The sequence below is a fragment of the Berghia stephanieae genome, chromosome 3, assembly GCF_034508935.2.
Source record: "Berghia stephanieae isolate SIO BIC M18660-M18661 chromosome 3, UCSD_Bste_1.3, whole genome shotgun sequence".
In the NCBI taxonomy this organism is placed as follows: Eukaryota; Metazoa; Mollusca; class Gastropoda; order Nudibranchia; family Aeolidiidae; genus Berghia; species Berghia stephanieae.
In genome coordinates this window covers 58,552,468-58,568,288 of record NC_088362.1, presented here as the reverse complement: position 1 = coordinate 58,568,288, position 15,821 = coordinate 58,552,468, and the positions used below count along the sequence as shown (strand labels likewise).

The 15,821-nt window shown below is 38.4% G+C and overlaps 2 long non-coding RNA genes across 2 annotated transcripts; one reads left to right on the top strand and one right to left on the bottom strand.

The window, feature by feature from the left end:
- Positions 1-214: 214 nt before the first annotated feature.
- On the bottom strand, positions 215-3,468 carry LOC144969603 (uncharacterized). The gene is made up of 2 exons (XR_013644782.1): positions 2,959-3,468; positions 215-294 (listed from the first exon to the last, which is right to left on the bottom strand). It is a non-coding gene; the product is annotated as an uncharacterized LOC144969603 (long non-coding RNA).
- Positions 3,469-7,067: 3,599 nt separating this feature from the next.
- LOC144969602 (uncharacterized) lies at positions 7,068-11,241 on the top strand. The gene is made up of 2 exons (XR_013644781.1): positions 7,068-7,207; positions 10,834-11,241. It is a non-coding gene; the product is annotated as an uncharacterized LOC144969602 (long non-coding RNA).
- The last annotated feature ends 4,580 nt before the right edge of the window (positions 11,242-15,821 follow it).

Below are 15,821 nucleotides of genomic sequence, written 5' to 3'. Positions count from 1 at the left end.
CATCACCATCATCATCATCATCATCATCATCATCATCATCATCATCATCATCATCACCATCATCATCATCATCATCATCATCATCATCGTCATCATCATCATCGACATCATCACCACCACTACCACCACCACCATCAACGTCGTCGTTTTCATCAGCAAACTCATTCGTCAATTCAAATGGGGAAAAAATAGAAAATAACCATCAAATCAGACATAATATTTTTAATCTACACTGTTTTATTGTCTCATGTTTTAGAATGACTAATAAACCACGTCCTGTTCCTGGTCACAGCTCTGGGGAGACATAAAGAGGAAATGATTATGTGTTTTGTAAATTGAGCTTTTATATAGTACAATATTCACTAAAAGTGATCAAAGCCCTTTACAAGGGGCCCCTGGCCAACAGCAACACTTAACATGTAGAACGGGACATGACATGACTGTTACTGTTAGGCAATTAATATTACACTGTTTTCGGACAGAGACAACGCTGTTAACGACCAGGTACTCATTTTACGGTGAGAGAATGTTAAGTAAAGAGCCTTTTCCAAGGACTCAACTATGCGCCCAGCGAGGCTCGAACCCAGGACATTCCGATCCGAAAGCGAGTGTCATACCACTAGACCACATAGCCGCACTATACCAAAGTCATTGAAATAAATCTGGAACTTAAAAATTTATGGGAATATTTGTAAAAATCCGTTGACACTTCTGTGAAAGGTTATAAATATTATGATATCCAAATAACACAAAGATCACATTAACAATGGGATAAACAAGTGGAAAACCTTTAAGAATTTCAGAAATATTTGAAATATATTTCAATTATGATGCCAATAAGGTTGAAGTATTTTTATGACAACCACCCCCCCCCCCTTTCCCAGAAACTTTGTTCTTCATCAAATTATAAAGAATAGAGCACTGTAGGTACTGTACTGTAAGTAAAATAGATAAATAAATAAGTAAAATATATGGGAGGTCTTCCGTAAGCTCCTCGAGGTAGCACCTCTTTCAAGATATGATCGCGTTGAAAACTAAATACATTTTTTGACGTTGAAAACCTAACAAATGATGGTTGGCCCGTGACTAAGTTATTAACCAATCAGAATATTTCCTGTCTTTTACTTTTACCCCGTTTCGTCCCCTTGAGCATTTATTTCCTGTATGAAAAGGCCTGAGATACCCTTAGTACATGTCAAACACACAAATAGCTCAGTTAGTGAGTATTTCTCACAATATTTTGACACACTGATTAAGGAATTGCATCGCAATACTTGACTTTTTTTTTCAATCATCTGTGTTAGAATTGTGAAATGCTCAGGATCTGTGGTCTGTTTACTCAGGGTGATAGGATATGGGTCTTCGGTTACGGTCAGCAGTTGGTTTTAGGGCCAAAATATACTTTATTTTAAATTTTCGAGTAAAAAATAAAACAACTTAAATGTTTATTCGACTAGTTTTAACGATAACTGACGTAATTTTTAAAAGTCTATGATGTTGATAGAATAACTGAAGGCTCATACTGTAAGATAATAGTTAAAAAGATGAATGTTTAAATCGATCAAAAGCTTTTAACAATATAACATTTGAAAACTTGAGTTTTTGTCAAGATGAAGATCATTTTAATCGATCGATATATGAAGGACACATTTTCTGGTCTAAAGTTTAGATACGTGTTTGGTGACGACCTTGTTATGGCATTCCGTAAGCTTCTCGTGCTGAGGGAAACAACCCAATTATTCCTTTAAGTAGTAACCCTACGAAAAAACTTATACCTAGACTAGTACCTTTAACTAACCCTAATAGGAAAAACAAACATCCTAGATAGGACCGTTACTAAGACCTCGAGCTAACCATAATAGAAAAAAAAACCCCAAAAAAACAACAACCTAGCACTGGTTCAATACTTCAAAGACAAAATGGCGGCGGAGAATCAAAACAATGGTCATGTTAGGAATTTGTAAACTTTCTTTACTTACTTACTTACTTTACTTTACTTTACTGTTACAGCTGTAGTCAGGCTAGTCGCCTATCAGCCGGTTGTTACTGTCTTCAGTGCTTATTTCTTCTTTTTCGTTGTTTTCATGCTCATATTGCAATTTAGTTTGGTCAGTTTTTGGTGCATGGAACCACTCAGATGTAAGGCAAAACTTGTAATTTCTCCAAACCTTGTCCAGTCTGTTTTTGAAGGCATTTACCTACCTGGATACCTCTGTATAGAGCTTTTAGACTTGGTGTAGTCTCCTTCGCTCCTCCTCATCTATTAATGATTGGACCAATTTTTATAATTGAACTTGTTTCCTATGGTGTTGCTTATCTCCAACTCTGCTTTGAATTTATTCAAATTTTTTGCTGATACTGTGGTTTCTTGCAGTTTATTCCAGTTATTTACAATTCTAGATGAAAAAAAGTTCCTTCTTTCATTTAGGGATGGTGCTGATACATCTTCTGGAAGGGAGTTCCAGGCATTTATTATTCTGACACCGAAGAAGTTCTGTCTGACGGATGTTTTTACAGAGGGTTTCTTCAGTTTGAGACTATGGCCTCTGGTTTTTGAATTCCTTTCCAGTGTCAGGAGGTCTCCGTTTATGCTGTTAATGCCTTTCAAATATTGGAAACATTCGATCATGTCACCTCTCGCCCTACGGTAGTATAGTGATGGCATGTTTAGTTTTTTTCAGTTTTTATAAACAAACAGTATCAGCAAAAAATTTGAATAAATTCAAAGAAGAGTTGGAGATAAGCAACACCCTAGGAAATAAGTTCATATAAAAATTGGTCCAATCATTAATAGATGAGGAGGAGCGAAGGAGACTACACCAAGTCTAAAAGCTCTATACAGAGGTATCCAGGTATCCAGGTATGATGATGATGATGATGATGATGATGACGACGATGATGATGATGATGATGACGACGATGATGATGATGTTATGATGATGACCCAAAGGTACTCACATTATTTAAGATATCCGATGAAACTATTGATTTGATTTATTAGATAAGATCTTACGAGTTTTTTTTAAAGATCCTCTCTGTCAATCAAGCTATTCATTCCGGACAAACGATACTAGCACATGGCTCTTCCTTCTTTTTACACGGCGGAAGAAGTGGTGGAGGGCACGGTTTCTTCTCTTTCGGGCAGGGATCCTCGGGTGGGGGACATGGTCTCGGCTTCTTCTTCGGCGGCATTGGGGGTGGATTCAGAGGCTTGCATGTCTCACAAACAGGTCCCGTGCATTTAGCTTTTCCTTTACGACCGCAATTATTCATTATGGCGGATTATAATATGGGTTGGATGAAATGATGAAGAAAAGAAAAAAAAAAGCAATGTAGATTTTTATTTTGTGCTGCTTACATTAGATCCCATGCCATGTCAGTTTTGTTGGTGAAAGGAAATGGTTTTTAGTTGCTACGTGTCAACTTTAACACAAAGTCCACGACGCAAAATTCATAAGAACATGACGTCATTTCAATATTATTAGCCAAATGAATGAATGAATATGTCTGAGCTGTCGCTATGGACGCTTGCCGTGAACAATGTGTGTAATATAATACTTCGAGTGTTTCAGTCTGTTCTTAGTATCCACTTCACTGTTAACCAAATACTGAATTAGAATTTTGAGAGTGTATGTATAAAGATCTGAATGGAGATAAAGATAAAGGGAGTAAATCTGACTTATGAATGAACAACACAAAACAAACGACGTTTCGGCCTTTGACCTGAACATTTCTACAAATTAAATGGACTATGTACATAGCAAGAAGGAGGAGGAGGAGGAAGAGGAGGCGGGAGAGAGGCGCACGTGGCGTAACCATTGACATAGGACTGATCATCACCCACTTACTGCATCAAGCTGGGCATCTATATTACGTCTAGATGTTGCTGGGGGGAACTTCTCTCAGACTCATTTTGCCTGCTGCACCGAGTACAAGCCAAATGAAATCCCGGCGGCACTTGGACTTAACCCCCCCCCCCCCCCCCCAATTCTCCACCCTCGGAAATCTCACTTGCAAGATGGGGTGGGGGGGGGGGGTCGACTTGGGTAAAACAAAACAAAAATTGAAAAAATGCGATTCCTCGGGGAGGGGAAGCTTCAATTTCTTAGACAGATACTGTGGACGTTTCGAGTTTCTCTTTTATCAACAAAACACGATGTATGAAAAAATAAGGACAAATGAGATATTATAGAACAATCACCTCATGGTATATTATCTTACATAATAATAACAAAAAAATCTTTTATGGTTTATAGCATCAGGCCTGTAAGGCGATATTACAAAAAAAATGTCAACAGAGTCAACGCTGTTAATGGGCAGGTACTCATCAATTTACATCTGATACACTGGGAGAATATGAGCAAAGAACCTTTTCCAAGGACTCATCTATGCGCTGTTCAGAACGGGACTCGAACCCAAGAACTTCCAGTTCGAAGGCAAGTGTCATGCAACAAAACCACATAGCCCCACAACATACCATAATCATTTGTCTTTGGAAAATACCCGTTGGACAAGGATGAAACTGAAATCTACCAGATTCTTTTCATTTAAAAAATTATTATTACATATGGAGAACCTGTAGCATTTGCAGCGCGGAGAAATATAGGCGATTAACAGCCACTCATCTATTTTAATTATTATACTACTGTATTGTGTTATACTACTGTATTGTGGAAATTAACATAGATCTAGACGAATCTTTTGAGTAATCAACGATCAAAATCGGTCCAATAATAAAGTGTGTACTTGCACGCAAATGAATCTGGCAACATGGCGGTGCGGTCAGATGACAGCAGCTTCTAATGGTGCTCACACTACTATGTTATGACGATCGATCCAATGAGCAAATTCTTTACCGCACTCATTCACCGTCGCAAACCCGCCCGGAAGCTTCATCACAACACACCGTTCAACTAGATGCTCTGCGGTTTCGGGTTAAATAAAAAAAAATTAAAATATTGAGCTTTATATAGCGCAATATCCACTAAATGTGCTCAAAGCGCTTTACAAGGGGTCCCTGGTCAACAGCAACATTTAACATGTAGGACGGGACATGCTGCCTGTTAGGCGATATTACAATTTTTCGGACAAAGACAACGCTGTTAACGACCAGGTACTCATTTTACACCTGAGTACGGTGAGAGAATGTGAGTAAAGAGCCTTTTCTAATGACTCAACTATGCGCCGAGCGCGAGACTCGAACCCAGGACCTTCCGATCCGAAAGCGAGTGTCATACCACAAGACCACATAATGGGTTCTTTCCCACATCGGGTACATGTTGGACAGGTGGTAAGTCTCCACTGATGAAGCGATTTTGCCGTTAGGTAGGTTGTCCACCGAAGCCGATTCACTACCATCCAGTGTCTCCTCTTACTGATGGAGAAGCCTGGCAACTTCTCACCTAGTTTCGAGAAATGTATGTCCCCGTCCCCTCGAGGAATCGAATTCGTCCAAACCGACTTCCATCTCGTATATGCATCTCTATTCGTAGTCATGGAAGCTGCGTACATTGGTTGCCGGGATTTATTTCGGCTCGAGACATTCGATGGCGCGTCCATAATGCGTTTGAGAGGGGTATCCCCATTCCCTCTCTCTTTGATCTTATTAAGCCAGTTTACCGTAATCGTCTCCCCTCGTCATTGGCGGGATGGATTGCTGCCATTATCGGCCCCCATTCTCTAGGCGTTGTTGCCAGCGTTCCTGATACTATGTGCATTGACTTGCGAAGTTTAACATCTACCTTCCCAACGTTCCTGCTTCTACCCCACACTTGAGCGCAATACTCCGCGGTGGAATAGCATATTGCCAAGGCGGCCGTCCCCTTGATGGCGTTTCCCAAGGCCAAGGTCAAATTAAGGACAGATCATTATGCCCTAGCAGATAGTCTAAATAACCATTTGAGCCAACGGGTGATAGACTTACCCTTGTTTTATAATAAATAATAACGTGAAGTTGAATGTAAGCTTCAATTTAATTACAAAAACAGATCAAATGAACGTTTCGGGTTTCCCCTTTATCAACAAAACAGTATGATTGAAACACCACAGATAAATGAGATGATGTGGTAGTGGCATAGTTAACACGAATGATATTTATTTCTTCGAGCTTCGAGCAGCAACATTTACACTACCTTGTTTTTTAAACAGTTTTGTAGGTTACTCGTATCTCGTCGTAGGTTACTCGTCTATAAAAATAGTTTGTGTACCAATTTGAGCTGATTGATCACATAATATTGACGATTTTAAGTCGCGCCTGGAATTTAGTTTTATAAAGAATTGAGTCTGATATTGTTGTAAATTGTAAGCAATTGACCCATTGTCACTTCCCCCCCCCCACCCCTTTCCCGTCGTAATTTGACTTCCTTATACCAATATAAACTCTCTCTCTCTCTCTCTCTCTCTCTCTCTCTCTCTCTCTCTCTCTCTCTCTCTCTCTCTCTCACTCTCTCCCCTCCCGTCATTATCTGCGGGTTTTGTCTGCCGCCTGAGGAAGGTCAAAGACCGAAACATTGTTTGTTTTGTGTTGACCCATTTTATATGAGTCACATTTACTAACTTTATTTTTCTCTTCCAGTTGTAAGCAAGGTATATGACCTTGTGAGAAGGTTGGAGTTTCATTCAATATATTTAAAATCGGCATTATTTTTCTAAAATTATCCTTTCTAATATAATCACACTTCTCGCCCTTTGATCTCTCCCGAATCCCAATAATTAAATTAAGCATTTTGGCCAGAAGATTGGAGAAGTAAATTTTTGAAATCAAAGAACATATCACAATGTAAGACGAATTTTTGGTTACGTGAAAGATTTAGGATTTTTTGCGGGGAGAAGCCCATTGCTAGGTGCACGCGTGGACTTTATTGCAAATATATGACCTGAAACGGGTAACCCGAAGAATTAACCGTGGTAGAGTTTAAGTAACTAAAAAATATATAAAGGCATAAATAAATCGATCTGACAACTTTGAACACAAACTCAAGGACTGATGGATAGAAATTTATTTTTATGATGTCATCATTTTATGCACCAAAAGAAATTGAAGGAAGATGCGAACTCATGACGTCAAGAACTAATGGTAACAGTCGGTAGGTAACGAAACATTGCTTTATAGTTTTCATTATAATCACCTTTGGGGGGACCGATCGGAGCTTTACTAAACTTATCAACATCACTAGTCATAGCCTTAGAGGAGTTTGACTTTTGACATGTAAGTGATACGATAAATTGAATGTTTTATTTTATTCCCATTACGGTATGAATTGTTTTATCTTTGGGACGTATTTTTATCAATTCATATCTTTACAATAATGAGAGATTTTTCACTTTGACATCCGTCACTTCAAAAACGAGATTAATGAACAAGCTTTCTTCAATTTAGAATTTAGAGTAGCCCCGTGGCGTTGTCGTAGCCATCGTTAAGTTATAGATAGTATGAAGTTGACGTCACTCAAGCCTTTGTTATTGTATTTTGCCATCCGCTTTTGTGAGTGATTCTCCAGTGTATTAACCAGACTATAAAAGTTCATGGTTACACATAGTTTTGTGTGTTTGGTCCGTTATACTTCCGGATGGCAATGTTATGAGCTTCTTAGCCAAGCGCATACTATCTAAAGCCTGACACTGAAATTGAATTTATGGAGCACAATGCAGACAATTTTTTGTTTGTTATATCATTGGTTTCAGAAAAGACTAGCACTAGAACCGATCCATATCAAATAATAATTGTATATTTCTACATAATTTTTCCCGTTTTCAAAAAGATAACCATTTTTAAAACCAAAGGGTTGAATTGTATACATATTGTATAATTGAGAAATTGATTAATATCATTTAAAAAATATGTATATTTAGATTAAGAACGAATTTGTGTACCCAAACGTTAGTTGCGTGATCAGATTGGTGACATTGATTTTGATTCAATGATCGCCAACGATGGCCCAATCCTATATACGCTTCAACAGTCGTAACGTCACTTCCCTCGTAATGACGCATGGTAACTTAGTAACTGGCTCAAAGCTATCGGAACAATGGCGAGCGCCCTTATGAAATATTTCTCCGACGAGCATAAACGCGTATCCAGAGGGAACAAATTGTAAATCTGATTTGACTTTTACACGTACACATTTTGAATACAAGACATATGAAATGTTCTAGCCAGCATGAAGAATAAAAAGTCCAACTTTTTTTGTTTAGAACCACGATGGCCGCCGTTGCTGGGCGACGTGACATCAGACTGTTGTCCATGTACTAGAATCAGAATTCTTGGGAGGACTTCTGTAGTTTCATGGCACTTTTATTATAATATTACTTAATCTTTTAGCCATTATTATTATGGACTTTTAATTAGTTGTAATGTCCAATGAAAATTACTATTTAAGATAAGTTTCATGTTTATAAGTGCTGTGATTTTTCTTATTTCAAAAACAATTTGCAGAGTCGGTTGTCGTTTACGACTTTAGCCGACACCATTTTTACATACTGTGTTTCCTATCATTTTCGATATTGCAAGTGCTGGCAAACTTATCTTTTCACCAGCATATAGTATCTTCAGTTAGGGTTGAGGGGTGGTGGAGGGAGGGGGAGGATTCGGAGGGGGTTTCTCCCGATAAAAAAATTAGGGGTCCGGGGACTCTCCCGCCAATAATATTTAAAAATCCCCTCTTTTGGCGTGCTGTGAAACTACAGATGTCCTTCCGAGTTACTTATTTATGCCGGAAAATATAAATAAATAAAAATATCGGGAGACCTTCCATAAGCTACTACATCCCGAGTATTCTTGTTCGAGTTGGGGCTTTGGGAGGGGGGGGGGGGCTTTTTGAAAAGTCCCCCCCCCCTCCCAAACCCCCTCTATAACATCGGACGAAGACTTGGGATGTAGTAGCTTATGGAAGGTCTCCCATATATTACCTGGATACCTGGATACCTCTGTATAGAGCTTTTAGACTTGGTGTAGTCTCCTTCGCTCCTCATCATCTATTAATGATTGGACCAATTTTTATAATTGAACTCGTTTCCTAGGATGTTGCTTATCTCCAACTCTGCTTTGAATTTATTCAAATTTTTTGCTGATACTGTGGCTTCTTGCAGTTTATTCCAGTTATTTACAATTCTAGATGAAAAAAAAGTTCCTTCTTTCATTTGTTTTAAAACGTTCTTTTTCCAGTTTCTTGCTGTTTCCTCGTGTCTGAATGTTCTTGTTTGGTTTAAGAAATCCTGCCTCTACCCTGTCTATTCCCTTTACTATTTTATATGTTTGGATCATATCTCCTCTTCTTCTCCTGTAATCTAAGGTCGGGAGATTTAATTCTTTCAATCTCTCACAGTAGGTTTTGTCTTTCAGGTGTGTGATAAGTTTTGTTGCTCTCCTTTGCACTCTTTCCAAATAGTCTTTGTCTCCCTCAAACTTCGGAGTTGGCATATTCCAGCTTTGATCTAACCATAGTCTGGTAGATGGTAGTCATGTGTTTTGTTTTCAGATTCTTGAATTATTATATTATATTATATTATATTATATTATATTATATTATATTATATTATGTGGGTGGCCTATCGAAAGCTCCTACATGCAAAGCAGTCCGAGGGTTTTTTTTTCTATTAGGGTTCGCTCTCGATCGGATTTTTTTTTCTATTAGGGTTAGTCATGTCTTAGCAAAGGGTGCTTGTTTATCCTATTAGGGTTAGTTTAAGGAACTAGGTTTAATTTTTTCTCGTGGTTAGTTGAGGGAATATTATTTGAGTTGTTTCCCTTCGTAGGCCTCCCGAAATGATTCAATCTTTAAAATTGTTTATAGTTTTTATATTTTGTCTGGACATTTTGATCATTTGGTATCCCCTTGTTGAGAATGGCGACCAAGAACCGTCAAATTGTCCATTCTTTAGAGATAGGTCCCGGGTTTATCACAAAGTACTTTTGTCTAACGAGACCCAGCAACCCAATCACCGTACTGCTGCGTGGACAGAGAGGTAAAAAATACAAGCATTCAAAGTTGACTTGCTTGTATGCGGGTATACTGCCGTACTCTGGAAAAAATCCATATTTAAAAAATTTGTCCAGAAAACTCGTCCTTCAAATAGGCCTATCGATCGATTTAAATGACCCTCATCTTGGCAAAAACTCTCAAAACCTGGGACTTCGTTCAGTCTTGCAAGGGATGGCAAAATAAATTGTTTCATCAGGTTATAGTATATTCAAGGTTGAGTATCCCCCCCCCCCCCCCCCGATAATAAAATATAAAAATCCCTTCTTTATACTTGCTGTGTGACTGCGGAAGTCCTGGGAGGCCTTCCGAAAGCTCCTACTCCTACATCCCCAGTATTTTTGTTATAATGTTCTAGTAGGGGGTTTGGGAGGGGGGAAACTTTTTTTTTTAAGTATCCACCCTCCCACACCCCCTACTAGAACATTATTTTAAAGTTTCCCCCCTCCCAAACCCCCAACTAGTACATTATTAAAAAAAGAATACGGGGGATGTAGGAGCTTTCGGAAGGCCTCCCTCATTATTATTATTATTATTATTATTATTATTATTATTATTATTATTATTATTATTATTATTATTATTATTATTATTATATTATTATATATTATTATTATTATTATTATTATTATTATTATATTATTATTATCATTATGATTAATATTATGATTATGATGATGGTGATGATCATTATTTTTATTATTATCATTATTATTATTATTATTATTATTATTATTATTATTATTATTATTATATTATTATTATTATTATTATTATTATTATTATTATTATTTTAATTATTAATGATATACATATCATCTTCATCTTTATCACGAATTCCTTTTCTCCTCCACAGAACAACAATCATGTCTTGCAAAAGCCCCAAAGAAGACTGCAAACCCCTCAACCCCGAGCCCATGCCCGAGCCCGATCCCTGCAAGAAGAAGGACCCGTGTTGTCCCCCTCCACCACCCCCGGCGTGCCCACCTAAAGACCCGTGCGCCAAAAAGGACCCGTGTTGTCCCCCTCCACCACCCCCGGCGTGTCCACCTAAAGACCCGTGCGCCAAGAAGGACCCGTGTCCTAAGAAAGACCCATGCGCCAAGAAAGATCCATGCCCAAAGAAGGATCCCTGTGATCCATGCGCCAAGTAGGATACACGTCGTGATCCATGCAGGAAGTGAATGGTTTACAAGCGTCATTGATTGTAACCATTTATCCATGACAAGTGTGGCAAGATGACAATAAAAACATTTAAAACGTATGTCTCCTGTAGTCAACATTTTATTGATTTTTTTCATGTTTGAACTAAAGGTGTCAAAAATGCAATGGAGGGGTGAAAACTGAAAAGATCAAAGTGACGAATTAGGGAGCAGGTTCTAGTGTAAATTAATGTGTTTATGGAACTGCGCAAATACCACTCGAAATCTCAAAGCGCTTTACAATGGGTCCCAACCCAACAGCACTTAACATGTAGGACGAGACTTTCACTTTTTTAAACATTTTTTTAGGACAGAACAACGATGTTATCGGCCTGGTACTCATTTTACACATGAGTACGGTGAGAGAATATGAGTGATGAGACTTTTCCAAGGACTCAACTATGCGTCGAGCGAGACTCGAACCCAAGACATTCCGATCCGAAAGCGAGTGTCATCCTATTAGACCACATTATAGCCGTCGTACGTACAAGACCCCCCCCCCCCCCCCCCATATCAGTCTGCTTTGACTAGTGATCGAACCTCAGACCTCCTGATTACCGGTCAGACGTGCTACCATCACACCACAGAGGCTACCCGATAGTTGGGACGATTTGATTTAATGCCTATTTTCTTCACAATGGTACCTACGCGTTTCCGCTGTGAAACCTCGTCTGCATCACTGGCACGGTTTCATAACACTCTTTATCTGATCTTTATCTTACACCAGTGCCTGCTCCCTAATTTATTGTCACTTTATAATTGTAATTGCATGTTGGTTTTTATTGCGGGCCCTCCAGCGCCCCTCATCGGAGCCACGAGGTCTATAGAGACTGTGTTTATCCCGGTTTCTATAGCATAAAATGGACAATAGCAATTGCTTGCTATCCTCAGGATAAGACGCCAGTATATCTCAAAGAACTCTCCACCAGATCTAACAGAACCGGCTATCCAGTCATGCTGGGTGGACAGAGAAAAAAACCCCATCTCGACTGCTTAGTAGACTTCGTGAAAAAGGAAGACTTTCTTTCCATTATATCTAATGGCCAGGGAAGTGCATTTTTATTTCTTCCAACCCTCTGGTCTCTCTCTTAACCATTGCTGGGCGGATAGAAAAAAATTAGAAAAAGGAAGACTTTCCTTTGTATCTCCTGTTTCTTTCAACCCTCTTTTAACTCTCTCAATCCTAGGGATTTTTGCTACTTTTCAAAATTGGAAAAAAAAATTGCATTAATAATGAGCATGAGCATAGATAGTTTTATTCAATTATCATTGAGATGTAAAAAACTAACATTAGCTTTGATATTTCGCCTATACTTAGTCTCAGAAAAATGTAATAAATAGACATGGGGTAAAAGTAACCCGGGTAAACAACGGATATAGTCGGTGTTAGGGTTGAGTGAGGTAATCATCTCACGTAATAGCAGTAAATTTTATCTTCGCGTCGCTGATATGATGCTAGACCTATGGTTTAACTGGGGCTCCGATAGAGTTCTTTGAGAAAAATGGCCAAATATGTTTATGCATTCTGTGATTCCCCTGTGAATCAACTCTCCGTTATCCCTGTGGTTTTTAGTTAGTTCTTTGTAAGCATTCGAGCAAGAATCCTGTGCCTATAATATAAACTGGACAAGTATTTTCTATATTATCTCGATGGGACTTTAAAAATTTCTTTTGGATCTCTTTTCCTTCTGTATTAAAACTATTGCCCTGTGTGGCTTTATGAATGGTCATGTTTGAAGGTATGACAATCGACTTCTGGTCTTGTGAAAATCTGAAAAAGTTTGTGAGAAGCAGTGCAAGACAAAGCAAAAAGAAAAATCTGTACAAGAAGATCTATAAATGTTCCAAAAATTCAGCCTTCCTCGACTGGGTATCAAACGAATAACTCTATAGGTGCCTATGGTCAATAAAATGGAGATAATAAAGATAAAGGGAGTAAATCTGACTCATGAATGAACAACACAGAACAGACGACGTTTCGGCCTTTTTCAAGTAATCACAAAATACTTATATTTATATTAGATTGTCATAATAATATAGATGAACATTTGTAAATGTGTGCGTGTGTGTGCAATGGAAGAGAGAGAGAGAGAGAGAGAGAGAGAGAGAGAGAGAGAGAGAGAAAGAGAGAGAATGAAGGTGGGAGAACGGAGGTGGAAGGATGCGTTTCAAAGTTACAATATTTAAAATAAAGGAGAGATAAATAAAATAAAAAATAATAATAATTAGAAAACATAAAGAAAGAAAACATGGGTATCGAACCTCAGACCTCCAACTGAAACATGCTGATTTTTAGTTGTATTTGTCAATCATAGTTTAATACATACACTTTTTTAGGTTTTTATCCTCCACCTTTGCCTTCTCCCTTATTTATTGGTCTATTGTGGCCTGGTTCGGATCTCGCTGTGTGCAAAGTCAAGTCTTTGGAAAATGCTCTTCTTAACTCGTCATTTCTCGAAGAATACTACTTATAGCCGTCGTACGTACAAGACCCCCCCCCCCCCCCCCCATATCAGTCTGCTTTGACTAGTGATCGAACCTCAGACCTCCTGATTACCGGTCAGACGTGCTACCATCACACCACAGAGGCTACCCGATAGTTGGGACGATTTGATTTAATGCCTATTTTCTTCACAATGGTACCTACGCGTTTCCGCTGTGAAACCTCGTCTGCATCACTGGCACGGTTTCATAACACTCTTTATCTGATCTTTATCTTACACCAGTGCCTGCTCCCTAATTTATTGTCACTTTATAATTGTAATTGCATGTTGGTTTTTATTGCGGGCCCTCCAGCGCCCCTCATCGGAGCCACGAGGTCTATAGAGACTGTGTTTATCCCGGTTTCTATAGCATAAAATGGACAATAGCAATTGCTTGCTATCCTCAGGATAAGACGCCAGTATATCTCAAAGAACTCTCCACCAGATCTAACAGAACCGGCTATCCAGTCATGCTGGGTGGACAGAGAAAAAAACCCCATCTCGACTGCTTAGTAGACTTCGTGAAAAAGGAAGACTTTCTTTCCATTATATCTAATGGCCAGGGAAGTGCATTTTTATTTCTTCCAACCCTCTGGTCTCTCTCTTAACCATTGCTGGGCGGATAGAAAAAAAATTAGAAAAAGGAAGACTTTCCTTTGTATCTCCTGTTTCTTTCAACCCTCTTTTAACTCTCTCAATCCTAGGGATTTTTGCTACTTTTCAAAATTGGAAAAAAAAATTGCATTAATAATGAGCATGAGCATAGATAGTTTTATTCAATTATCATTGAGATGTAAAAAACTAACATTAGCTTTGATATTTCGCCTATACTTAGTCTCAGAAAAATGTAATAAATAGACATGGGGTAAAAGTAACCCGGGTAAACAACGGATATAGTCGGTGTTAGGGTTGAGTGAGTTAATCATCTCACGTAATAGCAGTAAATTTTATCTTCGCGTCGCTGATATGATGCTAGACCTATGGTTTAACTGGGGCTCCGATAGAGTTCTTTGAGAAAAATGGCCAAATATGTTTATGCATTCTGTGATTCCCCTGTGAATCAACTCTCCGTTATCCCTGTGGTTTTTAGTTAGTTCTTTGTAAGCATTCGAGCAAGAATCCTGTGCCTATAATATAAACTGGACAAGTATTTTCTATATTATCTCGATGGGACTTTAAAAATTTCTTTTGGATCTCTTTTCCTTCTGTATTAAAACTATTGCCCTGTGTGGCTTTATGAATGGTCATGTTTGAAGGTATGACAATCGACTTCTGGTCTTGTGAAAATCTGAAAAAGTTTGTGAGAAGCAGTGCAAGACAAAGCAAAAAGAAAAATCTGTACAAGAAGATCTATAAATGTTCCAAAAATTCAGCCTTCCTCGACTGGGTATCGAACGAATAACTCTATAGGTGCCTAGGGTCAATAAAATGGAGATAATAAAGATAAAGGGAGTAAATCTGACTCATGAATGAACAACACAGAACAGACGACGTTTCGGCCTTTTTCAAGTAATCACAAAATACTTATATTTATATTAGATTGTCATAATAATATAGATGAACATTTGTAAATGTGTGCGTGTGTGTGCAATGGAAGAGAGAGAGAGAGAGAGAGAGAGAGAGAGAGAGAGAGAGAGAGAGAGAGAGAGAGAGAGAGAGAGAGAAAGAGAGAGAATGAAGGTGGGAGAACGGAGGTGGAAGGATGCGTTTCAAAGTTATAATATTTAAAATAAAGGAGAGATAAATAAAATAAAAAATAATAATAATTAGAAAACATAAAGAAAGAAAACATGGGTATCGAACCTCAGACCTCCAACTGAAACATGCTGATTTTTAGTTGTATTTGTCAATCATAGTTTAATACATACACTTTTTTAGGTTTTTATCCTCCACCTTTGCCTTCTCCCTTATTTATTGGTCTATTGTGGCCTGGTTCGGATCTCGCTGTGTGCAAAGTCAAGTCTTTGGAAAATGCTCTTCTTAACTCGTCATTTCTCGAAGAATACTACTAGTGCTTAGGCCATTGGGACCCCCCCTCCCCCCCCCCCTTTGGGAGTTTATGCCACAATGTTTTTCAAATAATAGAACTTATTGGCCATACAAATTCCACTGTTACCGTAAAAATAAGTGTCATTTAAGAGAGTTATGGCTCTTTGAAA